The sequence below is a fragment of the Scyliorhinus torazame genome, chromosome 4 (assembly GCF_047496885.1).
Source record: "Scyliorhinus torazame isolate Kashiwa2021f chromosome 4, sScyTor2.1, whole genome shotgun sequence".
Classification (NCBI taxonomy): domain Eukaryota; kingdom Metazoa; phylum Chordata; class Chondrichthyes; order Carcharhiniformes; family Scyliorhinidae; genus Scyliorhinus; species Scyliorhinus torazame.
This window is the reverse complement of record NC_092710.1, coordinates 124,423,033-124,449,699: the sequence shown is the minus strand read 5'-3', so window position 1 is coordinate 124,449,699 and position 26,667 is coordinate 124,423,033. Positions and strand designations below refer to the sequence as shown.

Below are 26,667 nucleotides of genomic sequence, written 5' to 3'. Positions count from 1 at the left end.
ATCTGAAGCAGTGCGGGTCCTATAGACCTATTTCATTATTGAATGTGGACGCCAAATTGCTGGCAAAGGTACTGGCATCGAGGATAGAGGACTGTGTCCCGGGGGTGGTGCACGAAGACCAGACAGGGTTCGTAAAAGGGAGACAACTGAATGTTAACGTGCGACGACTATTAGGGGTGATAATGATGCCCCCGGTGGAGGGGGAGGCAGAGATAGTGGCGGCAATGGATGCAGAGAAGGCATTTGATAGGGTGGAGTGGGAGTACTTATGGGAGGTGTCAAGGAGGTTTGGGTTCAGGAACGGGTTTATTAGCTGGGTCAAACTCCTTTATGGGGCCCCAACGGCAAGTGTAGTCACGGGTCGGCAAAGATCGGAGTATTTCCGACTATATAGGGGAACAAGACAGGGATGCCCGCTATCTCCATTGTTGTTCGCGTTGAACCTCTGGCCATGGCGTTGAGAGACTCCAGGAAATGGAGAGGGGTGATTAGAGGGGGAGAAGAACACCGAGTGTCGCTATACGCGGATGACCTACTGTTGTATGTGACGGACCCAGTGGGGGGGATGACAGAGGTCATGCAGATATTGAGGGAGTTCGGAGATTTCTCGGGATATAGGCTTAACATGGGGAAGAGTGAGCTATTCGTGATACATCCTGGGGACCAGAGTAGAGAGATAGAAGGCCTGCCTCTAAGGAAAGTGGAAAGAAACTTCCGATACCTGGGGATTCAGATCGCTAGGAGCTGGGGAACCCTACACAGACTTAATCTGACATGATTGGTAGAACAAATGGAGGAGGACTTCAAGAGGTGGGACATGCAGCCTCTGTCGTTGGCGGGCAGAGTGCAGGCAATTAAGATGATGGCCCTCCCGAGGTTCTTATTTGTATTCCAATGTCTCCCTATACTAATCACTAAGACCTTTTTTTAAAAAATAGACAGGAGCATCACGAGCTTCGTGTGGGCAGGGAAAGTCCCGAGGGTAAGGAGGGGGTTCCTACAACGTAGCAGAGACAGAGGAGGATTGGCGCTACCGAATTTGGGCGACTACTATTGGGCCGCCAATGTGGCGATGATTCGTAAATGGATGATGGAGGGAGAGGGAGCGGCGTGGAAAAGACTGGAGAGAAAGTCCTGTAAAGGGACGAGCCTAGAGGCGCTGGTGACGGCGCCGCTACCGCTCTCATCAAAAAAGTTTACCACGAACCCAGTGGTGGCGGCAACATTGAATATTTGGGGACAATGGAGGTGACAGAGAGGGGTGCGGGGAGCCCTGGTGGGGTCCCCAATCAGGAACAACCACAGGTTTGCCCCAGGAAAGATGGATGGAGGATTTCAGAGCTGGCACCAGTTGGGAATTAGGAGGGTGGGAGATTTATTTATAGATGGGACGTTTGCGAGCTTGGGAGCATTGGAGGAAAAGTATAAGTTGCCCCGGGGAAACTTCCTTAGATATATGCAGGTGAGGGCGTTCACAAGACAACAGGTGAGGGAATTTCCGCTGCTCCCGGCACAGGGGATTCAGGACAGAGTGCTTTCGGGGGTGTGGGTCGGGGAGGGCAAGGTGTCAGAGATATACCGAGAGATGAGGGAAGAGGGGGAGGAGCTGGTGGGCGAATTAAAAGGAAAGTGGGAAGAAGAGCTAGGGGAGGAGATAGAGGAGGGTATGTGGGCTGATGCCCTAAACAGGGTAAATTCCTCTTCCTCATGCGCCAGGCTTAGCCTGATTCAATTCAAGGTGCTACATAGAGCACACATAACGGGAGAAAGATTGAGCAGGTTCTTTGGAGTGGAGGACAAGTGTGGGAGGTGCGGCGGAAGCCCGGCAAACCACGCACATATGCTTTGGTCGTGCCCGGCACTGGAGGGGTATTGGAAGGGAGTGACGGGAGTGATCTCGAAGGTGGTGACGGTCCGGGTCAAACCAGGCTGGGGGCTAGCTTTATTTGGAGTTGCGGATGAGCCGGGAGTGCAGGAGGCGAAAGAGGCCGACGTTGTGGCCTTTGCGTCCTTAGTAGCCCGGCGTAGGAATTTACTCATGTGGAAGGAAGCGAAACCCCCCGGGCTGGAGGCCTGGATAAACGATATGGCGGGGTTCATAAAACTGGAGCAGATGAAGTTTGCGCTGAGAGGATCGGCTCAAGGGTTCACCAGGCGGTGGCAGCCATTCCTTGACTACCTAGGGGAACGTTAGAGGGAAGACAGATGGCCAGCAGCAGCAACCCAGGGCGGGGGGGGGGGGAGTTTTAGTTTATGTTAAATGATTAGTTTACCATGTTGGTTAGCCATTTGTTCACTGTTAAATTTTCTTTTTTGTTATGTTTGATGTGTAAGGGGAAAAAATTGTGATCGAAAAATCTTCAATAAAATATATTTTTTTTAAAAAGGAACGGAGAACCCCAAGGGACCGAAAAGGAAGAAATAAAAAGATAAGCAAGGGCTGGGTGGAGGTTGCGGCTGAAGACAACATGGCTGATGTTCGGACCTCTGCTGCGACGGCCCAGCCATCGACGGTGGAGCTGATGCAGGTCATCCAGGAGGGCTTTGCCAGACAGAAACGGGACTGTCTTGACCTGATAAAGGAGTCGATCGATCGGCTGGAGTGCAGGCTTGATGCCCAGGATCGGACGATTCAGAAATTGGAGAAAGCGTTGGCGGACCAGGAGGAGCACCAAACGGTGGTTGAACTGGAGGTGAGGATGTTGAAGGATCAGCAAGAGAGGCTGCTGGAGAAGGTGGAAGATCTGGAGAACAGAGCTCGCCGGCAGAACATAAGAATTGTCGGTCTCCCTGAAGGGGCTGATGCTGGCGTATTTGTGGCGAGTATGTTCCAGAAGCTTCTGGGGGAGGGGGCTTTTCCCCGACTGTTGGAGGTGGACAGGGCCTATAGGGCGATGGCAAAGAAGCCGCGGTCAGGGGACCCCCCAAGGGCGATGGTGGTCCGGTTCCACAGATTTTGGATAAGGAGTGTGTTCTCCAGTGGGCCAAGCGGACTAGGAGCTGCAAATGGGACAATAACATATTGCGTGTCTATCAGGACCGGAGTGTGGAGGTGGCCAGTAGGAGGGCAGGCTTCAGGCAAGTGAAGGAGATCCTGTTTAAGAAGAAGGTGAAATTTGGGCTGCTTTACCTGCGCGTCTGTGGGTTACGCACGAGGGCCAGCACCATTATTTCGAGTCGCCCGAAGACGCGATGGACTTTGCCAAGAAGAAGGGGCTGGCGAGAAATGAGAACTTATTGGTTTTAAGTTGTAACTTTTCTGAGTGATGTGTATATGTTTTGTTTGTCGTTTTTCTTCTGCTTTTAAATTTGGGTGAAGATGGGGAAGTAAAAGTTATTCGGTTTCTATGGGTTTTCGGTGTTTTGGTGGGGGTGGCTGGTGGGGGCATTTTACTACTTTGATTTGCAATACTGGGGGGGATTCTTTGCGGGTTTTTCGTTTTGGGTTGTCTCCTATAGTAATTGGGAAATTGTTCGGTCTCGGTTTGATGAGGGAAGTGGTTTTGATGGTCAGTGGGAGGGGAGTAAGGAATAATAGGTGGGAGACTTCTTGGCGCCGGAGGCGAGGGTCACCAGGCTAGCTGAGTGAGCTAGTCTACGGAGTCACAGTGGGAGGTGTGTATATGTTCAGTATAGGGCAGGGGTTAGGTTACAAGGTGATGTTGCTGGGGGTGGGGGGGGGGGGGGGGGGGGGGTGGGGGGGGGGGGGGAGGGGGTTTATTCTGCTGACAAGGGAAGGACTTAGGTTTGGGGACAGAGAGGAGGTCGGGGGTGGGGCTGCCAGGAGGCGGGCCGATGGAGGCGCGGCGCATGGACTGGGGGCGGGCACAGAAAAGGGGATGGCTGATCGGCGGAGGGGTGGGCGCGGTGCCCCCCAACCAGGCTGATCACCTGGAATGTTAGAGGGTTGAATGGGCCGGTCAAGAGGGCACGTGAGTTCGCGCATCTGAGGGCTCTGAAGGCGGACGTGGTGATGTTGCAGGAGACACACCTGAAAGTAGCGGATCAAGTTCGGCTAAGGAAGGGTTGGGTCAGTCAGGTCTTTCATTCGGAGCTGGACACCAAGACTAGAGGGGTGGCGATTTTAATCAATAAGCGGGTGCAATTCCAGGTGAGCAGTATAGTCTCGGACGGGGGGAGGGGGCGTTATGTCATGGTGAACGGTAATCTGGAGGGGAGGAAGGTGGTCTTGGTTAATGTGTACGTGCTAAACTGGGATGATGTAGAATTCATAAAGAGATTGCTGGGGAAGATACTTGACCTGGACTCGCACAAGCTGGTTATGGGAGGGGATTTTAATACTGTCATCGACCCCGGCCTGGACCGGTCGTGTTCGAAAACGGATAGGGTGCCAGCGATGGCAAAGGAGCTGTTAGGGTTCATGGAGCAGATGGGGGGATCGACTCATTGAGGTTTAGGCAGCCGACGGGTAGGGAGTTTTCTTTTTACTCCCATGTGCATAAGGTTTACTCCCGGATTGATTTTTTCATTTTGAGCAGGGGTTTGCTGGCGGGAGTGGTGGACACGGGGTATTCAGCCATCACTATTTCGGATCATGCCCCACATTGGGTGGAACTGCAGGTTGGAGAAGAGAGCTTCCAGCGCCCGCAATGGAGGTTGGACGTGGGCTTGTTGGCGGACGGGGCGGTGTGCGAGAGGGTGAGGAAGTGCATGCAGAACTACCTGCAGATCAATGACATGGGGGAAGTCTCAGCAGCGGTGGGTCTGGGAGGCGCTGAAGGCAGTGGTGAGAGGGGAGCTGATTTCGATCCAGGCTCATAGGGACAGGATGGATAGGGCAGAAACGGACCGACTGATTAAGGAGATCCTACAGATAGACAGGAGGTATGCGGTGACCCCGGGGGTGGAGTTGTTAAGGGAACGTCGGAGGCTGCAGGCTGAGTTCGGGGTGTTGTCCACAGGTAAGGCAGTGGAGCAGCTTAGAAAGGCAAGTGGGGGGGTTTATGAACATGAGGAGAAGGCCAGCAGAATGCTGGCACAGCAGCTTAGGAAGAGGGAGGCGGCCGGGGGAATAGAGAGGGTGGTTGATGGGGATGGAAACTTGGTAGGGGAGTTGGCAGGGCTAAACAGGGTGTTCAGGGACTTTTACAGTAGGCTCTATCGCTCGGAACCCCCCACGGGGCCCGAGGGGATGAGACGCTTTTTGGACGGACTGACCTTCCCAAGGGTGGGCAGAGAGCTGGTGGATGGGCTGGGGGCCCCGATCAGGGCCGAAGAAATAGCTGAGGGCTTGAAGGCAATGCAGTCAGGTAAGGCCCCGGGGCCTGACGGGTACCCAGTGGAATTCTACAAGAAATTCCCGGGGATATTAGGGCCATTGCTGGTCAAGGTTTTCAATGAGGCGATGGATAGAGGGGTGCTGCCCCCGACGATGTCACAGGCCACTATTTTGTTAATATTGAAGCGGGACAAGAACCCGGAGCTATGTGGGTCTTTAAAAAAAAAAAATTCTTTATTCTCCTCCTTTTTCGCATTTTCTCCCAAATTTACACCCACCAACAATAATCAGTAATCAGTAATAAACAATAATCAGTAACAAATATGTCAATCTCCATATCAATAACAACGATCCCATCCTCCCACCAAACCCAAAACATTTGCCCACATGTTCACATAAACAACTGACAAAAAGGAATCAGGAATCACCAATGGCCACCATTAACACCCATCGCCCCCCCACCCCCCAACCCTCCCACCCACCCGCCCAACTAATGTTCGATGTTATCCAGTTCTTGAAAGTGCATAATGAATAATGCCCATGAATTGTAGAACCCCTCCATCCTTCCCCTCAGTTCAAACTTAACCTTCTCAAAAGTCAAGAATTCCAACAGGTCTCACTCCAGGGCACAGGGTGGAGAGATTGCTCTCCAACCCATCAGGATCTGCCTTCGGGCGATCAACGAGGCGAAGACTACAACATCTGCCTCCGCACACGTTTCCAACCCTGGCTGGTCTGACGTCCCGAATATGTCCTCCCGAGGGCCCGGGTCCAACTTCACATGCACCACTTTAGAAATTACCCTAAAATTCTCCTTCCAATAATCCTCTAGCTTTGGACAGGACCAAAACATATGAACGTGATTAGCGGGCCCACCCCCCGCAACGTTCACACACATCTTCTACTCCTTAAAAGAATCGGCTCATCCTTGCCCTCGTGAAGTGTGCTCTGTATACCACCTTCAGCTGTATCAGCCCCAACCTCGCGCTCGAATGGAGGCATTCACTCTCCGGAGCACCTCACACCAGAACACCTCCTCCATATCTTCTCCCAACTCTTCCTCCCTGTGGTGAACCACTGTAATAGGAGATGTAAGGTAGGACCTGCACTACAGGTTCGCCGGTAGCTCCTGCTGGCTGGCTCCTCCCACGGAGAACTGTATAAATATGCATGACCTCCAGTGCCCTGCCATTTCGCCAGCTGCAGCAGGAGGCCACGCATCTGACTGTAATAAAGCCACAGTTGTACCCAACTTTAGTCTTTGTGCAATTGATCGTGCATCACTCCCGCTTTGCTTTGATCCCTTCCAGTGGTGCCTTCTCCCCCTCCAAAATAGCTCCGTAGACCGCTGACACAACCCCCTTCTCTAGTCACCCTGTCGTCAGCACCTCCTCCAGCAATGTGGAGGCCGGCTCCTCCGGGAAGTTCTGTGTCTCCTTTCTGGCAAAATCCCGAACCTGCATGTACCTAAACACTTCTCCCTGCTCTAGCCCACACTTCGCTTCCAGCTCCTACAATCCTGCAAACCGACCCCTAAGAAACAAATCTTTCAGTGTCTTAATCCCCTTCTCTTCCCATTTCTGAAAATTTCCATTCCACCTCCCTGGCTCAAATCTGTGGTTCCCCTGAATCGGCATTTCCCTTGACCCTGCCCCCAACCCGAAGTGTTGGCGAAACTGCCTCCAAATTCTCAATGAAGTTATTATGACCGGACTCCCAGAGTACTCCCCCGAGGCTATCGGGAGCGGCGCTGTTGCTAGTGCTTTCAATCCCGACCCCTTGCACAAACTCCCCTCCATTCTGACCCACTGGGAATCAACCCCTCTTACCCAGCTCCGCACCTTCTCCACATTCGCCGCCCAGTAGTAATACATCAGGTTCAGAAGACCCAAACCCCCTGCCTGCCTTCCCCTCTAGAGGTAGTAGCACCTTTCTAACTCTGGCCACCTTCCCTCCCCATATGAACGAAGTAATCCTTCCCTCAATCTCTCTGAAAAAAGCCTTTGGCAGGAAAATCGGTAGGCATTGAAAAATTAACAAAAATCGTGATAACACGTTTATTTTAATCGGTGACAGAGGGAGACCATCCCACCTTGCCAGATCAGCTTTCACTCTCCCCACCAAACTAGAAATGTTGTACCTGCGGAGCCCCACCCCCACTCCCGGGCAACCTGCACCCCCAGGTACCTAAAGCGAGTCCCTGCCCTACGGAATGGCGGCAGCACTGCCCCCACCCCTGCCCCCATACCCGGCCGAGATACCACAAAATACTGACTCTTGTCTAGATTCAGCTTGTACCCCGAGAAAGACCCAAACACTCGAAGCAGCTCCAATATTCCCCCTATCGACACACTCGGTTCCGACACGTATAACAGCAAGTCATCGGCATATAAGGACACCCTGTGCTCTGTCCACCCCACCCCCCTCCCCACACTATTCCTTGCCATACCCCCGAACTTCTTGATGCGATGGCCAAGGGCTCAATCGCGAGTGCAAACAGCAGGGGGGACATAGGACATCCCTGCCTAGTCCCATGGTGGAGAGAAAAGTATCTCGAGCTGATGTTGTTTATGCGGACGCTTGCCCTCGGCTCCTTATATAGTAGCTTTACCCAATTCACAAATGCTATGTGGATCTTATAGGACAATCTCACTGCTTAATGTGGACGCCAAGCTGCTGGTCAAAGTTTTGGCCTCCAGGATTGAAGATTGTGTGCCGGATGTGGTTATGCAGGATCAAACCGGATTTGTCTAGGAAAGGCAGTTGGTGGCCAATATAAGAAGGCTGCGCAACGTGTTTATGATGCCCCCGGGGAGTAGGGAGGTTGAGGTAGTGGTGGCCATGGATGCGGAGAAGGCGTTTGACCAGGTGGAGTGGGACTATCTACGGCAGTGTTCTTCAAAGTGGGGGCGCGACCCGCGGGTGGGTGTCGGGAGGGTCACGGAGCCGTTGTCCGCGGCGCTCCTGATCGCGTAAATCCCCACGCAGCAGCCGGCTTTTCATCACGCCGGCTGCAAACGGCCGCAAACATGTTAAATAAAAAATTTGGCCACATTGCGCATGCGCGCACGATGATCGGCGTGCATGCGCAGTGCGGCCGCTATTTTTTTTAACAGTTGCAGCTTTTTGTATTCCAGGTTTTGTAGTGGTTTTTATTCATTTATTCGTTTATTTTATTCATTTTATTTTTTATTATCAATTTCGGGGGTGGTTTTACTCATTTTTTCATTTATTTTACTCATTTTATTTTATTTATTTTTTTACAAGTTCGGGAGGGGGGTTTTATTTGCTAAAATTTTACAGGAAAAAAATTGAGAACTTTGGACAGATGGTGACTCCATACTTTCCGACACCAGAAGGCTTCACCTTCATCCAACAGGTTCCATTGGAGGAGCGCGTACGAGGGCCAGAGGGATCCAAAATCATTTCCTCCATTTTTGTCAGCAGCAAACAAGGTAAGAGAAAATGGTGGGTCACACAGGTTGGTCGGCGTGGGTCGCGAAGGTCGGCCGGCGTGGGTCGCGAAGGTCGGCCGGGTTGGGTCCCGAAGGTTGGCCGGTTGGTAAAAATAGGTCACTGGAAAAAACGTTTGAAGAACAAGGGCAGGTGAGCCACGCAAAAGACCATAGACTGTAAAATCCCAATGGCTCGCTGCATCCGTCGTGGGAAAACCAGCCGCTCCGCGGGATGGGGAGCCAAATCCTGACCTATGGCCCCAACTCTAGACTGACTACAACCCTCCCAACATCTACCAGTCAAGGCCTCTAATAACTTCATACGTTTCAATAAGATCAACCCTTATTCTTCTAAACTTCAAAGGATATCAGCTCATTCTACATAGTTTTTCCTCCTGGGACAGTTCTATCATTCCAGGAATCAATTCCATGAACCTTGATTGGAAACCACTCAGGGAGTCTTTTCCTGCTGGGTAAGGAGGCCCAAACTGAACACTGCAGTCCATGTGTGTTTTCAGCAAAGACCTATATAATTGCAGCAAGACTTCCATACCTTTCAACTGCAACCCCTTTGTGAAAAAAGCAAACATTTTCTTTGTCTATATTCTTTTGAGGCAAGGAGCATCACTGGGACTCCTAGCATTTGGTGCCCATCTCTAATTGTCCTTGAGAAGGTATGGGTCATCTTCTTGAACCACTACAGTCCATCTGCTGTTAGGAAAGGAGTTCCAGGATTTTGACTCAATGACAGTGAAGGAACGGCGATATAGTTTCACGTCAGAATGGTGTGTGAGTTAGATGGGACCTTGCACATGGTGATATTCCTATACATTTGCTGCCCTTGTCCTTCTACATGGTCGATGTCACTAGTTTAAAAGGGCTATTGAAGGAGGCTTGGAAAGTTGCTGCAGTGCATCTTATAGGGGACACACACTGCTGCCACTGGTTGTGGAGGGAGTGAATGTTCACGATGACAAATGGAGTGCTGATCAAATAGAACATAGAACATAGAACATAGAACAATACAGCGCAGTACAGGCCCTTCGGCCCACGATGTTGCACTGAAACAAAAGCCATCTAACCTACACTATGCCATTATCATCCATATGTTTATCCGATAAACTTTTAAATGCCCTCAATGTTGGCGAGTTCACTACTGTAGTAGGTAGGGCATTCCACGGCCTCACTACTCTTTGCGTAAAGAACCTACCTCTGACCTCTGTCCTATATCTATTACCCCTCAGTTTAAAGTTATGTCCCCTCGTGCCAGCCATATCCATCCGCGGGAGAAGGCTCTCACTGTCCACCCTATCCAACCCCCTGATCATTTTGTATGCCTCTATTAAGTCTCCTCTTAACCTTCTTCTCTCCAACGAAAACAACCTCAAGTCCATCAGCCTTTCCTCATAAGATTTTCCCTCCATACCAGGCAACATCCTGGTAAATCTCCTCTGCACCCGCTACAAAGCCTCCACGTCCTTCCTATAATGCGGTGACCAGAACTGTACGCAATACTCCAAATGCGGCCGTACCAGAGTTCTGTACAGCTGCAACATGACCTCCCGACTCCGGAACTCAATCCCTCTACCAATAAAGGCCAACACTCCATAGGCCTTCTTCACAACCCTATCAACCTGGGTGGCAACTTTCAGGGATCTATGTACATGGACACCTAGATCCCTCTGCTCATCCACACTTTCAAGAACTTTACCATTAGCCAAATATTCCGCATTCCTGTTATTCCGTCCAAAGTGAATCACCTCACACTTCTCTACATTAAACTCCATTTGCCACCTCTCAGCCCAGCTCTGCAGCTTATCTATATCCCTCTGTAACCTGCTACATCCTTCCACACTATCGACAACACCACCGACTTTAGTATCGTCTGCAAATTTACTCACCCACCCTTCTGCGCCTTCCTCTAGGTCATTGATAAAAATGACAAACAGCAACGGCCCCAGAACAGATCCTTGTGGTACTCCACTTGTGACTGTACTCCATTCTGAACATTTCCCATCAACCACCACCCTCTGTCTTCTTTCAGCTAGCCAATTTCTGATCCACATCTCTAAATCACCCTCAATCCCCAGCCTCCGTATTTTTTGCAATAGCCTACCGTGGGGAACCTTATCAAACGCTTTGCTGAAATCCATATACACCACATCAACTGCTCTACCCTCGTCTACCTGTTCAGTCACCTTCTCAAAGAACTCAATAAGGTTTGTGAGGCATGACCTACCCTTCACAAAGCCATGCTGACTATCCCTGATCATATTATTCCTATCTAGATGATTATAAATCTTGTCTCTTATAATCCCCTCCAAGACTTTACCCACTACAGACGTGAGGCTCACCGGTCTATAGTTGCCGGGGTTGTCTCTGCTCCCCTTTTTGAACAAAGGGACCACATTTGCTGTCCTCCAGTCCTCTGGCACTATTCCTGTAGCCAATGATGACATAAAAATCAAAGCCAAAGGTCCAGCAATCTCTTCCCTGGCCTCCCAGAGAATCCTAGGATAAATCCCATCAGGTCCCGGGGACTTATCTATTTTCAGCCTGTCCAGAATTGCCAACACCTCTTCCCTACGTACCTCAATGCCAACTATTCTATTAGCCTGGGGCTCAGCATTCTCCTCCACAACATTATCTTTTTCCTGAGTGAATACTGACGAAAAATATTCATTTAGCATCTTGCCTATCTCTTCAGACTCCACACACAATTTCCCATCCCCGTCCTTGACTGGTCCTACTCTTTCCCTAGTCATTCGCTTATTCCTGACGTACCTATAGAAAGCTTTTGGGTTTTCCTTGATCCTTCCTGCCAAATACTTCTCATGTCCCCTCCTTGCTCGTCTTAGCTCTCTCTTTAGATCCTTCCTCGCTACCTTGTAACTATCCATTGCCCCAACCGAAACTTCACACTTCATCTTCACATAGGCCTCCTTCTTCCTCTTAACAAGAGATTCCACTTCCTTGGTAAACCACGGTTCCCTCGCACGACGCCGTCCTCCCTGTCTGACCGGTACATACTTATCAAGAACACGCAGTAGCTGATCCTTGAACAAGCCCCACTTATCCAGTGTGCCCAACACTTGCAGCCTACTTCTCCACCTTATCCCCCCCAAGTCACGTCTAATGGCATCATAATTGCCCTTCCCCCAGCTATAACTCTTGCCCTGCGGTGTATACTTATCCCTTTCCATCATTAACGTAAACGTCACCGAATTGTGGTCACTGTCCCCAAAGTGCTCTCCTACCTCCAAATCCAACACCTGGCCTGGTTCATTACCCAAAACCAAATCCAACGTGGCCTCGCCTCTTGTTGGCCTGTCAACATATTGTTTCAGGAAACCCTCCTGCACACACTGTACAAAAAACGACCCATCTATTGTACTCGAACTATATCTTTTCCAGTCAATATTTGGAAAGTTAAAGTCTCCCATAATAACTACCCTGTTACTTTCGCTCATATCCAGAATCATCTTCGCCATCCTTTCCTCTACATCCCTAGAACTATTAGGAGGCCTATAAAAAACTCCCAACAGGGTGACCTCTCCTTTCCTGTTTCTAACTTCAGCCCATACTACCTCGGAAGAAGAGTCCCCATCTAGCATCCTCTCCGCCACCGTAATACTACTCTTGACTAGCAGCGCCACACCTCCCCCTCTTTTGCCTCCTTCTCTGAGCTTACTAAAACACCTAAACCCCAGAACCTGCAACATCCATTCCTGTCCCTGCTCTATCCATGTCTCCGAAATGGCCACAACATCGAAGTCCCAGGTACCAACCCATGCTGCCAGTTCCCCTACCTTGTTTCGTATACTCCTGGCATTGAAGTAGACACACTTCAAACCACCTACCTGAACACTGGCCCCCTCCTGCGACGTCAAATCTGTGCTTCTGACCTCTATACTCTCATTCTCCCTTACCCTAAAACTACAATCCAGGTTCCCATGCCCCTGCTGCATTAGTTTAAACCCCCCCAAAGAGCACTAACAAATCTCCCCCCCAGGATATTTGTGCCCCTCAGGTTCAGATGTAGACCATCCTGTCTGTAGAGGTCCCACCATCCCCAGAAAGAGCCCCAGTTATCCAAAAATCTGAATCCCTCCCGCCTGCACCATCCCTGTAGCCACGTGTTTAAATGCTCTCTCTCCCTATTCCTCATCTCACTATCACGTGGCACGGGCAACAACCCAGAGATAACAACTCTGTTTGTTCTAGTTCTGAGCTTCCATCCTAGCTCCCTGAAAGCCTGCCTGACATCCTTGTCCCCTTTCCTACCTATGTCGTTAGTGCCAGTGTGGACCACGACTTGGGGCTGCTCCCCCTCCCCCCTAAGGACCCGGAAAACACGATCTGAGACATCACGTACCCTTGCACCTGGGAGGCAACATACCAAACGTGAGTCTCTCACGCTCCCACAAAATCTCCTATCTGTGCCCCTGACTATAGAGTCCCCAATTACTAATGCTCTGCTCCTCTCCCCCCTTCCCTTCTGAGCAACAGGGACAGACTCCGTGCCAGAGGCCCGTACCCCATGGCTTACCCCTGGTAAGTCCCCCCCCCCACAAGTATCCAAAGCGGTATACTTGTTTCTCAGGGGAACGACCGCAGGGGATCCCTGCACTGACTGCTTTTTCCCAGTCCCTCTTACAGTTACCCACCTATCTCCAATCTTTGGTGTAAATAATTCCCTGAAGCTGCTATCTATGACCCCTTCTGCCTCCCGAATGATCCGAAGTTCTTCCAACTCCAGCTCCAGTTCCCTAACTCGGTCTTGGAGGAGCTGGAGATGGCAGCACTTCCTGCAGGTAAAATCAGCAGGGACACTAACTGCATCCCTCACCTCAAACATCCTGCAGGAGGAACATTGCACTCCCTTCCCTGCCATTCCTCTAACTTTCTACCAAGATCTGGCTAACAACTAAATTAAATTTTTATAAAAAATAATAATAATATAATAAAATATGGTACTTACCTCAGGCCTGGATGGCACTGTTGTCTTGAGTGTTGTTGGAGCTGCACTTATTCATCATACTCCTGCCTTGTGCCTTGTGGACAGGCTTTTGGGAGCCGGACGGGCTGCTTGTTCGCGGCATGATCCCGGGTTTCTGACCTGCACTTGTAGCCACAGTGTTTATGTACTTGGTCCAGTTCAGTTGGGCAATGGTAAGCCTGAGAATATTGGTGGTGGGTGGGGCATTCAGCAATTATAATGCAATTCAATATCCTGGGACGATGGTTGGTTTCTCTCTTGTTCAAGATGGTCATTGCTTGGCATTGTGTGTGTGACACGAACATTCCTTGCCACTTATCAGTCCAAGCCTGAGTATTGTCCATGTCTTGCTGCATTTGGACAGGGACTGCTTCAGTGTCTGAGGAGTTGCAGATGATACTGAACATTGTGCAACAGTCAGCAAACTTCCCCACTTCTGATTTTATGATGGAGGAAAGATCATTGATGGAGTAGCTGATATTGCTCTTTTAATAATGTTGGTGAACCACAAGCCTTCCCGTATATCAATCAAATGACCACACAACCAGTTAGTCAGTTCAAAAGATGGTTTATTTACATACACAAAGGTTACTTCGACATGCAAACACAATATCTACTACGAGTTAAACTACACCTATCAGCTACAATAACCTATACTTAACTTGAGGGCAACCGGCACTGTGCAAATGGATAAGGCCTTTATCTGGATTTCACGTGGCTGTTTTGAAGAAGTGGCTCTGTCTCTGCTGGGCTCATCCATCAGGTAGCGATTGTTGGTCTTGAACTTGGCTGGCTGTTCCTGCTACAGTTGGCTGGCACAGGCCGGACCCAAAAGAGGCAGAATACATGGCTGTGCCCCCTTTTATCGCTCTGGGATTTCGCGCTCTTTGGGGCAGTCCTTGATCTTGGACCTAATAGTTCGACAGGGCTCTGATCACTGCCTTCAATTTCGGCCAATAAAGGGGCTGGTGCCTTGGTGGCTGGGTGGGTCCTTAGCGGTCATTGACCTTGGCAGTTGGGCTCTCTGAGTAAAGGGAGTGGCGCCGATCAGTTTGTGGCTGCACCGGTTTCTTGATTGGAGTCCTATTGTTCTGGGGAATGGGCCATTAAAATGCAAATGAGCAGGGGTTTCGATGAGGTCTAGCTATCTGTGTTTCATATACACGCACGCTCTGTATCTGTCTGAGTCCTGGGTTGGCCATAATTCCCATGGTCCTTTGCTGGTGGCCTACTCAGGTGGCTACACTGACAATGTTGGGCTTATGATACTGCCCTGCAGCGAAGTCCCGGCATTGAGACAATTGGCCTTCAACAGCCATAACCATCTTCTTTTGTGTGCTGGATATGACTCCAATCAGTGGAGAGTTTCCCCTTTGATTCCCATTGACTTCAATATTGTTAGGGTTCCTTGACACCACACTCAGTCAAATGCTTCCTGTTATTAATGTATTTGTAGAAGGACCCCAAATCCTTCTGAATCCCAACATTTACTGATCTCTCACCTTTTAAAAATGTTCTGCTTTACCATTCTTCCCACCAGTGGTTAAATTCTCACGACCCCACATTATATTCAATGAATAATTTACAGCATCCTCTACCTTTTAATCACCAGCAAACTTGGATCTATTAAACTAGTCCCCCCCCCATCTAAGTTATTGACGTGCATTGTAAATAGCTGAAGCCCAAGCACTGATCCATGTGGCACTCGAGTAGTTGCACCCCACAAACCCGATAATAACTTATTGGTACTATTCACTGTTTCCCGTATGTTAAATTACCCTCATCGGCGCACATATATTAACCCCAATCACATGATCCTTAAATCTTGCGCAGAATGTTTTTGAGTGGCACCTATCAAATGCCTTCAGAAAATCTAAATATACTACATCTACCAGTCCACCCCTTATCTACCCTGCTAGTTACACCTTTAAAAAACTCTAATAGATTTATTTTGTGCAACTTTCCTTCATAAAATTGTGTTGACTCTGCCTAATCATATTATGATTTTCTAAGTGCCCTGGTGTCACATCCCGACTATTGATGTCAGGTTAACTGGCCGGTCAAGTTAATTATTTTCTCTCCCCCTCCTTTGTTGAATAGGGGGTTTACTTTTGCTCCCTTCCAATCTACATCGACAGTTCCAGAATGTAAGGAATGCGGGAAGATCAAAACCAATGCATCCATTATCTCAGGGTAACCTCTTCTTAAACCCTAAGATGTGGACTATCAAGTCCTGAGGATTTGTCAGTTTTTATCCTGGTTCACTGGAATATTGTGAATGCAGAGATTAAAAGCCCTTAATTTCCAGATTGACATGATTGTTTGGATCCTACACGAAGGAGATTAGCTCATGCAAGGTTGATTGTAAGCCTACGCAATTGTGACTATTGTCATACTTAAAAGATGTGAAATCCTTGCACTTAGAATTATTGGTGGCTTGAAAGGCCAATTTCTCAAAGATCCAGAAAGCTGTAAAATACGTCCAGGTAGAGTATCAAAAATCAGAATTTTCTTGTGGTCTTTTGTTATTTTGCCTGCAGTAGAGCTGATGAGGTGATGTTATAACTTGCTCAGGAGTCATTGCTCTTTCCATTCAACTCCATGTCATATGGCCTGTATTCACAGTTTTTTCTAAGTTCACCTTTGTTGGGAGTTTTTTGGTCAGTTGTTGCCAGATTCAATGTTCATCAGCCCAAACCCAAGAAGCCAGCAAGGAGGATATTGGAGAAATCAAGGGCGGGATTCTCGGTTGGCTGATGCCGGAATCGCGAAACGTGATTGGGCTGAGAATAGGTCATAGGGACAGAATGCCATACTCCGGCACCTCAATAACAGCGTCACTGCATTCCACTCCGCATGTAGAGTAAACGCTGTTGGCATATCAGTAGCGGAGGAGGGGCGGATGGGGGACATGTAGGGGCAGACCTGGGCCACCATGTAGCCTGTTGGACCTGGTTGGGCACGGAGGTACGCGCCATGCTAACAGGTCTGCCTTTCACCCCCTGCAGACAATGGACTTTGGAATTCAATCAGGAATTGTGTCCTTCATTCTGGTGGCCTTCATTCTGGATGCCACTGCCCTGGGGGTTGCACTGAGGCTGTACAAGCAGAGCTGCTCGAGGCGGACCCTGCTGCTGTGAAGCCTCCCCCAGAGGCACAGGGGTCAGCCGGTGAGGATGGAGAGCTGAGGAGGGAGGTGGAAAGGAGGTGCCACATGAGGCCTCGGGTGTACAGGCAGCACCTGTATGTCATTCGAGGACATGCAGGCCTGCCGTCGACAACTCCGGCTGAGCAAGGGGAACTTATGGCATATCTGCCAGATCATAGCACATCTGGCACTGCGGGGTATGGGGGAGTACAGCTGCTCTTGGTGGCCGTCAAGGTAACAGTTGCACTGAACTTTTACGCCGGGGGTGCTTCCAGGTGCTGAGTGCGGATGTGTCCGGAAACTCACAAATCTCGGAGCACAGGTGCATCTGCGTCGTCATGGAGGTCCTATATACTCGGTACAATATATCCATTTCAATGTGGACTGAGCTCATCAGGGTGCTGGGCAATGGGGTTCGCTGTCATCGTTGAAATGCCCTGGGTCCAGCGAGTGATCGACGGGATGCATGTCCCCCTATGAGCACATTCAGATGACAGGTCGGTCTTCACAAACCAAAAAAGCTTCCACTCTATGAATGTGCAGCTGGTGTGTGACCATCAGCTGCGCATCATGCACATCTGCGCCCGGTACCCGGGCAGTGTGCACTTCATCCTGGCACACTCGCCAGTTGCTGACATCTTCGAGGTGCACCTCCGGATGTGAGATTGGCTATTGGGCAGCAGGGATTATCCGCTGCGGTCATGGCTGATGACGCCTATCCGGAGGCCACAGACCGACACGGATACCCGCTACAATGACGCCCATACAGAGACCAGGGGCATGATCGAGCGGTGCTTTGCCCTGCTGAAAGTCCAGTTCAGGTGTTTGAACCACTCTGGAGGGGCCCACCAGTATAGTGCTAGGAGAGGCTCCCACATCGTGGCAGCCTGCTGCGTCCTCCACAACATTGCGCAGCAGAGGGGCGACATGCCGGAGGAGGATAAATGCCAGGTCTCGTCCGACGAAGAGGATGCGAGGGAGGCTGAGGATTGGCAGAACATGGGACCCAAGCAGGCACAGGAGGCCGCACAATGCATGCATCTAGGGTGACACATGGGACGCTCTAATCGCCTCCAGGTTCACCGATTAGGGTCCGCCTAGCAGCTATCCCACCTCCCACCCCAGGCCAACCACCCCTCCCATGAACACCCTCCTTGTGCCCCGTCCCCCCCACTTCAATCCCCTCTATGATTCCTACCTAGCGGACTATTGTGTGCAGGCCCTGGGTTGGCAGTGGAAGCGGATCTGCTCCATGGGATTGGGGGTTAATGTAACCTGCTCTGGGGTGAGCTCTGGTGTTTGGCACCATTTGACAATGTCTATCTCCTGCCCACGGTAGCCCTTTCCACTGTCCACCAGGGTGATCCCTGCATGTCAGCTGGCCATTCCATCACACGGTACCATTGAACCCTTGGGGTGGCGGAGGTGGGGATGTTGGGGGCTGGGGCGGGTTGCGGGGAGGAGGAAGGGTTACTGGAGCAGCGAGCGCTGGCTGAACTGGGGTCCCTGGCACATGCCCACCCTCAACGTCCATCCATTTCCCCCCATTACCCTCAGCGACCCCTCTGCGGCCAGACCAGACCAGTCCATCATTCACACCCTTCTGACAGAGCACTGAGGCAGGTTGTAACATCATGAACATGTGTTTATTGTGAACATATATAGAGGTTTGTGCCCTAACCCCTATCGCTATCCTATGTGCTAAATTTGTGCCACTTAATTGGTGGCTACCTTTCTGGCCTTACGGGCTCTAAAGCTATGCCTAGCTGGACACCAGATGGTACATCAGGAGTGGAGACATCCTGCTGTGATTCTCGACCTGTGACCTGGGTCCCCTTTGGCGACCGTCTTCTGGGGCAAACAGGCCTGGATGGGCTTGGCTGCTGCTTAGGTGTGCCGGGTGGTGTGGTGCTGCCCCTTTCTGCCTGCTGCCCACCAGATCCATCATGAACAGGAAGGGGGGGTGGGGGAAGTCCAAGGTGCTGCGGTGTTCCGCCACCTCCCCTGCGGGAGTCAACGGCATGAGCCCTATCACCTCCTCCTCCCTCGGGTGCTCGATGGCCCATGGTGGAGGTGGAGGGGGGGGGTGGGGGCTGCTGGTGGTGGTGGATGTGGTGAGTTGGTGGTGAAGGGGGAGTTTTGGGCTTGTGGTGGGGGTGGTGAGTGGGTGGTGGTGTTGGAGGGGAGGGTGTGGGGATGGCAATATGTGCCGTGGGAACCGCAATTCAGTTGGGTCTCACTTGCTCGCCAGATGCCAACCTTCGCCTCGGTAACTGCTCTTTCACCGGGCCCATCGCTCAGATCCAGTGCCCACTGCTCAGCTGCAGTGAGGCGCCACAGGAGCGGTGGTCCCCCTTCGGTCTTTTTCCGCTCCCAGTGCTGGTGGGCTGCCTTCTCCTGGGGAGGGGGGCCGATGGCGGAAGATAGAAAACACATAGTTCGACAGTTGGAAGCATGCAGCACAGGGGTGGGTAGCCGGTGGCCTTCATGGCCAGAGCAGCTGGCATGGTGGCTGGTATGTGTGCTGGCATGTGGTGCAGGGTAGGCGCTCAGTTGCCCTCTGAGTGGGGGGAGGGGGGAGACATGTGGTTACGGGTGTGTGGGTCAGGATTTAATGCCGGGGTACAGTGTTGTCTGTAACAATATGTATATTGTAACAAAGACAAAGGGTTAACAATTTGATGTTAATACCTCTCACCACCAGATGGAGGTAAGGAGTAGTCATATAAATATCATGTGACTCCTGGGATTCTGGGAGAAGGTGTTTAAGCGAGAGAGAGATTAGTTGCATAGTTGATAGATCTGTAGTTAGAGATATTGGATAGTTTAATTTAATAACTTTTTACCTTGGAACTTTTTCAAATCTTATTTAAATAGGATAAATAAAGCAGCTTTGATCATTTACTTAGCATGATGTTCTTTATTCCACACTATGTGCTCAAGACATCCTCATTAATGAAACAGAGAACATCACCCTGTCTACTTACCCTGGCTGCCCTGAGGAGGTTGTTTCTTACGGCAATGCTGGCTGGTCCTGACAGTGTTGCCCACGGCCTCTCCCACCTGCGCCCAGGTCCGGTGCATGGCAGCAGGTGGCAGCCTCCTTCCCACCCCGGGGTTCAGCATTTCCCACCTCTCCTCCACTGCATCCGCATCAATGAATTGGGGAACTGCTCTTCTTGCTGCCAACTTGTTGGCTGGGATGAATGTGTGTGGGGAGTGCTTAAATGCAGCTGCAGCTTGTCAGCCTCTCGAGTGTCACACCGGTACTGGCAGTGTTGCCACCGGTGCTCATGGCCTCTTCCACCGGTGAATCAGACACTGTTTTGCTTTGGAATTTACTGCATTCCACTTGGCACCGGTGCTAGCCCATTAACGGTTGATGAATTGCTGTGCGAATGATGCCAATGTTTCTGTTGTAGAACACCACATAGATTCGGGCCCGGTGTCAACGCTTAATTTCGGAAAATGATAATTCCACCACATATCTTGAGGTAGGAAAGCATTGGGAAGTATTTGAACAGTAGTGTGGGTGAGGCAGAAGTGGTGCCTCTAGGGGTAAATATAAGTAGTTTTGGGGATGAATATGGGATCTGAAGCACACCTCAGGATCAGACTGGTAAGAAATATCAAAACCAACTGGGGAGGAATGGAGTGGGCAAAATATTTCTTGGTGGGAGCTCTGGATTCTACTTCTATGTTATTCAATTGCAGAATGTTCTACTTTTTTCATAACTTAATATCAGGCAAAGAAATTGACAACACAGATATGGTTATGGGCCTGGAATATTGTTAGATATGTAAAGTGGGATAGTATTAACAAACATAAGGTAACTGACTCCATAGCTGTAGATAATGGGCTGGATTATACTTGGGTGCTGGGCTGTCTGCTCCCCAGCGTTAGAGTGGCAGTGGAATGTGGCCCTTAACTGGGAAATAAATGCCCATATTAAGGGCCTCACTTGGGCCATGGGTGGATCATTCACATGTGGGTCACCTGCCTAATGTTCCTCCCCACTGCCCATATAATAGTGGTGGTGGGGGGTGGGCCAGTAGCGGGGCACCACCAATGAATGGCACCTTAATTTACATGCTTGCTTGCGGTAGCCCGTAAAATTCAACCCAATGAGTCTAAGGATCAACATCTAAATATGGATCAAACTTTGGCTTGGGGCCAAGATGAGGAGCTATTGCTGGGAATGCACAGATTAAATAGAGATAGGTGAGGGTGGAACCAAGAGAGATCTGTATCAAGGGTGTGGAACAGGGAGAATAGGCAGTGGTGGAGGGCAGGCTGTTCAATTGTGTTGAATAGAGGACCAGGAGGAATAATGCACAACTGCCATAGTCACAGAGGATGTAACTTAGGATTTTGACGAGGAAAGTCAAAGGAAGATGCATGATTGAAAAATCCACGAAAGGGCTTTGGGAAAGGTAATCGTACAGTTGAGTTTCAATGAGACACTTAAGGAACTAAAGAGATAAAACAGTATTCAGGTTCAGAATGACAGGCAGAGAAGGCAGAGGGGCTGAGGAAACATTTTTTGTTGAGAAGATTAATGACAGTAGATTTGAAGAATGGGAAACAGTTTTTATAGAGTGGGAGCCGTTTATGATATCTGTGATTACTGAAGCAAGAAGAAGTAGTTGAGTAGCCTCCAGTTGGGTAGGGAGAGTTTTTGAGGAAGAACAGATAGATCCAAGGGGGGAAGTGAGCTGTGTTCGCAGCAGAAGGGTGAGGAGACGAAGAATGATATCGAATTGACACTTGGTTGGGGAAAAAGCTGGAGAGCATAGTGGTGGGCACCTGGTATTAGAGGCAAGGATGGTGGCAGCTGCAATGGGGCCAGAGGGAGCAGCTAGCTGGTGGAAAAACCAAGTGTGGGATTTCCCTTACCACTAAGGTCAACATTAGCGTCATCGGAAGACTTTGAGAGGATGACTTTTGCTTAACATTGATCAAGACAGGGCGGCATGGTGGTGCAGTGGTTAGCAGTGCAGCCTCACGGCGCTGCGGATCTGGGTTTGGCCCCGAGTCACCCGTCCATGTGGAGTTTGCATATTTTTCCCGTGTCTGTGTGGGTTTCACACCCACAACCCAAAAGAATGTGCACGGTCGGTGGATTGGCCACGCTAAATTGCCCCTTAATTGGAGAAGAAAGAATTAGGTACTCTAAATTTTTTTTTTTTAAACATGATCAAGACAAATCTGGTGATGATTGATTTAATAGTTTAATTAATTTAATAATAATCGCTTATTGTTACAAGTAGGCTTCAATGAAGTTACTGTGAAAAGCCCCTAGTCGCCACATTCCAGCGCCTGTTCAGGGAGGCTGGTACAAGAATTGAACCCGCGCTGCTGCCTTCCTCTGCATTACAAGCCAGCTGTTTAGCCCACTGTGCTAAACCAACCCCTTGATCAGGTCAGTTGTGAACCATATGTGCTTGATTCTGAAGGTCCAAGAGATTGGTGTGGGTGTAAGGTTGTGAGTAACTTGGAAGAATGAGGGCATCAAAAACAGAACCAATATTCAACAGCATCAGAAACATTAGTGCCATCACCACTGTTGACACTTTTATAACTGTGAATTCTGCTTCGCTCCCAACATTGCAGTAAAATATGACTCTCTCATCTTAGATTGCAAATATCCGCTGCTACTTTTCCTTATATATTCCCCTGTGCCACACAAAACAACAGCCAGAGGTATGTGGTACAACTGAACATTTAAAATCACCAGAGAGATAGTTTTAATTCTAACAGCTGAGGTAACATTTCTGTTGGAACAAAATCAGATTTAGGATCCACTTCTGCCCATGTACGGTAAACATATCCATTGTGTTTGCAAATATAGTTTGCCACTGATATAATACAGCTCCCACAGCACCACATATATGGAGTGGTAAACATATATGCGTTTGACAGAAACCATTTCTATCTCACGACGACCACTCCAGGGCCAGAAGGCTCGACCCTGTCTTACATTTGCTTAATTGTTCAAAACTCATTTTCCTGAACTGTTATAAAGGTTTTATGTTGAAAATAGCTTCATTTATTGAATGGGCTGAAACCACCGGATAAGTTTAATAATACTTAGCAAGAACATTTCTAATGACGTAAATGCAGCTCCTAAAATGGCTGAATGTTTACAAATTACAAAGCCATCAGCAAGGAGCAGGGCTGTCCAAAAATAACCACCAGAGACAATCGACTTATGTGAGTGTAACTGATCTATTTCATGAAGCATTTACAAAACATGACAGACATAACCTGTGTATTCAGCTTGATGTGACTACGTTTGGGTAACTAGCCAGTTTATGAAAACAGAGCATTGTCGTGTTAGGTACACTGGTATAACACTGGCTGCAACTGGATGCAGCATAGATCAAAAAGATACTCCAGACCTTGAAGTTAGTTCAATCAGGTTTATTGAACTAATAGCACAGTTAGCACAGCTCTCTGTGAGTTCAATTCTCTGCTAACTTAAGTGTGATTACTCTGTCTGACTGAACCAGACTAGCTCTTAGCCACGTGGTGGGTGTGTGAGATTGTAACAACACCCTTGACTGACTCTCTAGATGCTCATCAGTGGAAAGAGGCAGAGTCTGAGTGCCTCATGTCTTTTATGGTCAGATCCCACCCCTGAGTGTCCTGCCTGCTTATTGGTCATGTCCTGTTCTCTGCGTTCATTAGCTGCTTGTCTGTATATCATTATGTGTGTGTCCGCATATCATGACAATCGTGTGATGAGCAAGCTAACCCTGGTGGGACCAGGAAGACCCTGAGCTGTCGCGTGGTCTCTCCAGCCATCCAGCAAGTTTGTGCCCTGCTTGTTTTTTTGACCAGCCACATGTCACTGGCAGCATCTTAAATATCAACCTTATAACTGCTGGCACCACATTTTAAAATCTTCTCGATACAGAAAGACCATCGAGCTCAGTCTGAAACCATCCTTCTCATCAATCTACAGGACCTGTATACAACTGACATTTTTTTTGTAATCTTAAAAATTTGAGCCTACCCTGCCATTTTGTAACTTGTTTGTGTGTGTGTTTATGGGTGTTTATGTATGTGTTTGTATGTGTGTGCGTGAGAATGCATAGTGTGAGAGTTGGAGTGTTTTATTATTTTTATTTAATAGAATATTGAGAATAATAAATACATTCTCTTTTCTTTTAAAACATACAAGTTCTTAAAACTTACAACCTGTCTCTGTGTCTTTTACAGTCAGCACTTCAACTGTTAAACACTCTCTGAATTGGTAAGCATATTCAGAAAAATAAAGCACCGGGGGCAGGATTCTCCGGCCTCCCAGATGCGTGCATCTCGGCAGTGGAAGGCAGCACGCCGTTCGCTGGTGGTGGGATTCTCTGCTCCCACCGCTGTCAATGGGAATTCCCACGGAAGCCACCCGCGCCACAGGGAAACCCACCACCAGGCTGTGTACTTTTTTGAATTCACTGTAACTATCTACTATTTGTTTTTGTCTACTGTGTTCCTTGGCCTCAGAAAAATACTTTTCACTGTACTTCGGTACATGTGACAATAAATAAATAAAATAAAATAAAATCAACCAGAGAAAATCAGCCCTGTTGTGGTCAACTGAGGGCTGGAACGAGAGGGGTGTCAATTTATCACTTCTCACCTGTACCATGATCAATTACTCAATTAATTCTGCTTTGGGATTTTTCCAAATTACTACAAGCCTCCCCATCTCACCAAATTACCCAATCAGAACCTACTCCAAATTTCAGTCATGTCTGTAACCTGAAACCTTAACCAGACTCCCAGTCTTGAATTCAGACCCGAGTAATTCAGGCCCAGTACCTAGACAAGCGCTTCTCTCTATATCCAGAACTACAAAATGTTCCACAATGTCGGAAATACACCTTTCTCCCTTTCATTTTGTTGTAACATGTGTAGATTTTCTCCCTGTACCTGCAGAAATTGTTGTAAAATATTTTTGGGCTGTAATTCTGGTTTATTCCATCCATTGCTTCGTGCCACTTAGCATTTTCCATCTGAGAAAACAGGAAGGTAAAATGATTGCTGCCAGACATTTCCTGATGCCTAGCTGCTGGAAGCTCGGTGGTAGTGACAGGGAGGTCTTAAAAACCTTAGAATCCTTACAGTGCAGAAGTAGGCCCTAGCACCCTACCTCGACCCACTCCCCCACCCTATCCGCATAAGCCCACCGAATCTGCACATCTTTGGACACGAAGGGGCAATCTAAGATGGTCAATCCACCTAATCTGCACATCTTTGGACTATGGGAGGAAACTGGAGCACCTGGAGGAAACCCATGCAGACACAGGGAGAACGTATGGGTCACACCCCTACCTCTGAGCCAGAGCTTTGAGTCCCGTGCAAGATTTTGGTGGAAAGTGCGTTCCTGGCGTGGCCAAGCAAGTTGGCTGCCAACCTATAAATCTTACCGATGTGCCTCTGGCAAGAGTGGGAGAGTTTCCTGCGCAGCCGGAACTGTGTGGTTGCTGCAAGACAACAGCAACCCCACATTAAAAGACTTCATCCGCAAGTTCCATGGCGAGCACCCTCCTCGCTTTGAGGGGATGCTAGAGAGAGACAGAGATTGTGATTTATGATTTTCCTGCGTAATTTGCACCTGTGTCTGCTGTTTGCATCTCACTTTTATCCTCTGTCTCCCTCCTGACGAGAAGCATGAAGCATAGGATCCTGTGTGGAGGAACATTTAACCCCTAGCTTCAACATGCAATGTGTTGATGCAGAAACAGGCTACAAGCTCCGAGCTATCAGAAACATACATGTGTTAAAAAGGGCCAAAGAGAACAAAAGAGTTATTTTAGCTGGTATTGACACTTGGAATGAATTCTAGTCATTTCCTGAAGAGCATCAGTGATGTACTGATGCTGCCAATGAATGGTTTGCCAGGCAGTGAAATAATAAAACTTCGATGAAACATACCTGAGTTCACCGGAGAATTGATGATATAATCACTGAAATGGGAAGCCTTCAATTGCTCATCATTGTCATTGCTGAGTGTGCTCTCAAATTTTAGCTGAATTGTGCAAATCCGATGCTTTTCGTAGGTAGAGACCTGCAATAACGATATGAAGTAAAGTCGTGTCACAGTTCATTACTTATGTCTGCACTACGAGCATTTGTCCAGGCGTTGTTCTATCTTAATTACTCTGACGGTGCGACTCCCAACAGAGTTGGGTGCATGTAATTAAAATTTAGAATTTCCATGATGTTGTTTTTTTGAAAACAATAAACATCCAAGAGGATTGAGCTGAAAATACCAGCTGCATGTATCAGGTGAAAAACAGTAGTTTGTAATTAAAATAAAGCCAGTCTGAAATCTAGATGATATTTTCACTTCAGTGTATCAGGTAACGAGCTTAAATTAAACTAAAAATATCATTTTCATTTAAGTGTATCAGATGACAAACCTAAATTAAAATGACATTTAGGTTTTAGTTCGGCTTTATTTTCACGAGAGTGTAAAAGCTCAGCGCAGAGAAAATAATGCTGCAAATGCTGAAAATTTTAAACAAGTGCAATAAATATTTTAAATATAAGCTAAGAAGAGTTTAGGTGACCATACTTTGTCAGGTTGTGAAAAAATCTTCTCTATTCGAAGTGTCGAAGGATCATAAGAATAATGTGTTATTCAGAGAAAGCACACCCATTTACACAAAGATTAAAGCAAATTACCGCAGATGCTGGAATCTAAAACAAAGACAGAATATACTGGACAATCCCAGCAGGTCTGACAGCACCTATAGAGAGAGAAGGTGTGATAGTCTGTATTAGGGGTATTACGGTACCTAGATTGAGGCTGTAAGA

At 48.7% G+C, this 26,667-nt stretch overlaps 1 protein-coding gene across 1 annotated transcript in view; it reads right to left on the bottom strand.

The window, feature by feature from the left end:
• The window catches only part of elovl5 (ELOVL fatty acid elongase 5), a 200,200-nt gene extending 174,399 nt beyond the window's left edge, over nt 1-25,801 (bottom strand). The window contains exon 1 of the mRNA XM_072498586.1: nt 25,783-25,801. The gene's annotated coding sequence lies outside the window, so the exon portion shown is untranslated. The remainder of the gene's footprint in view (nt 1-25,782) is intronic.
• Nucleotides 25,802-26,667: the final 866 nt, after the last annotated feature.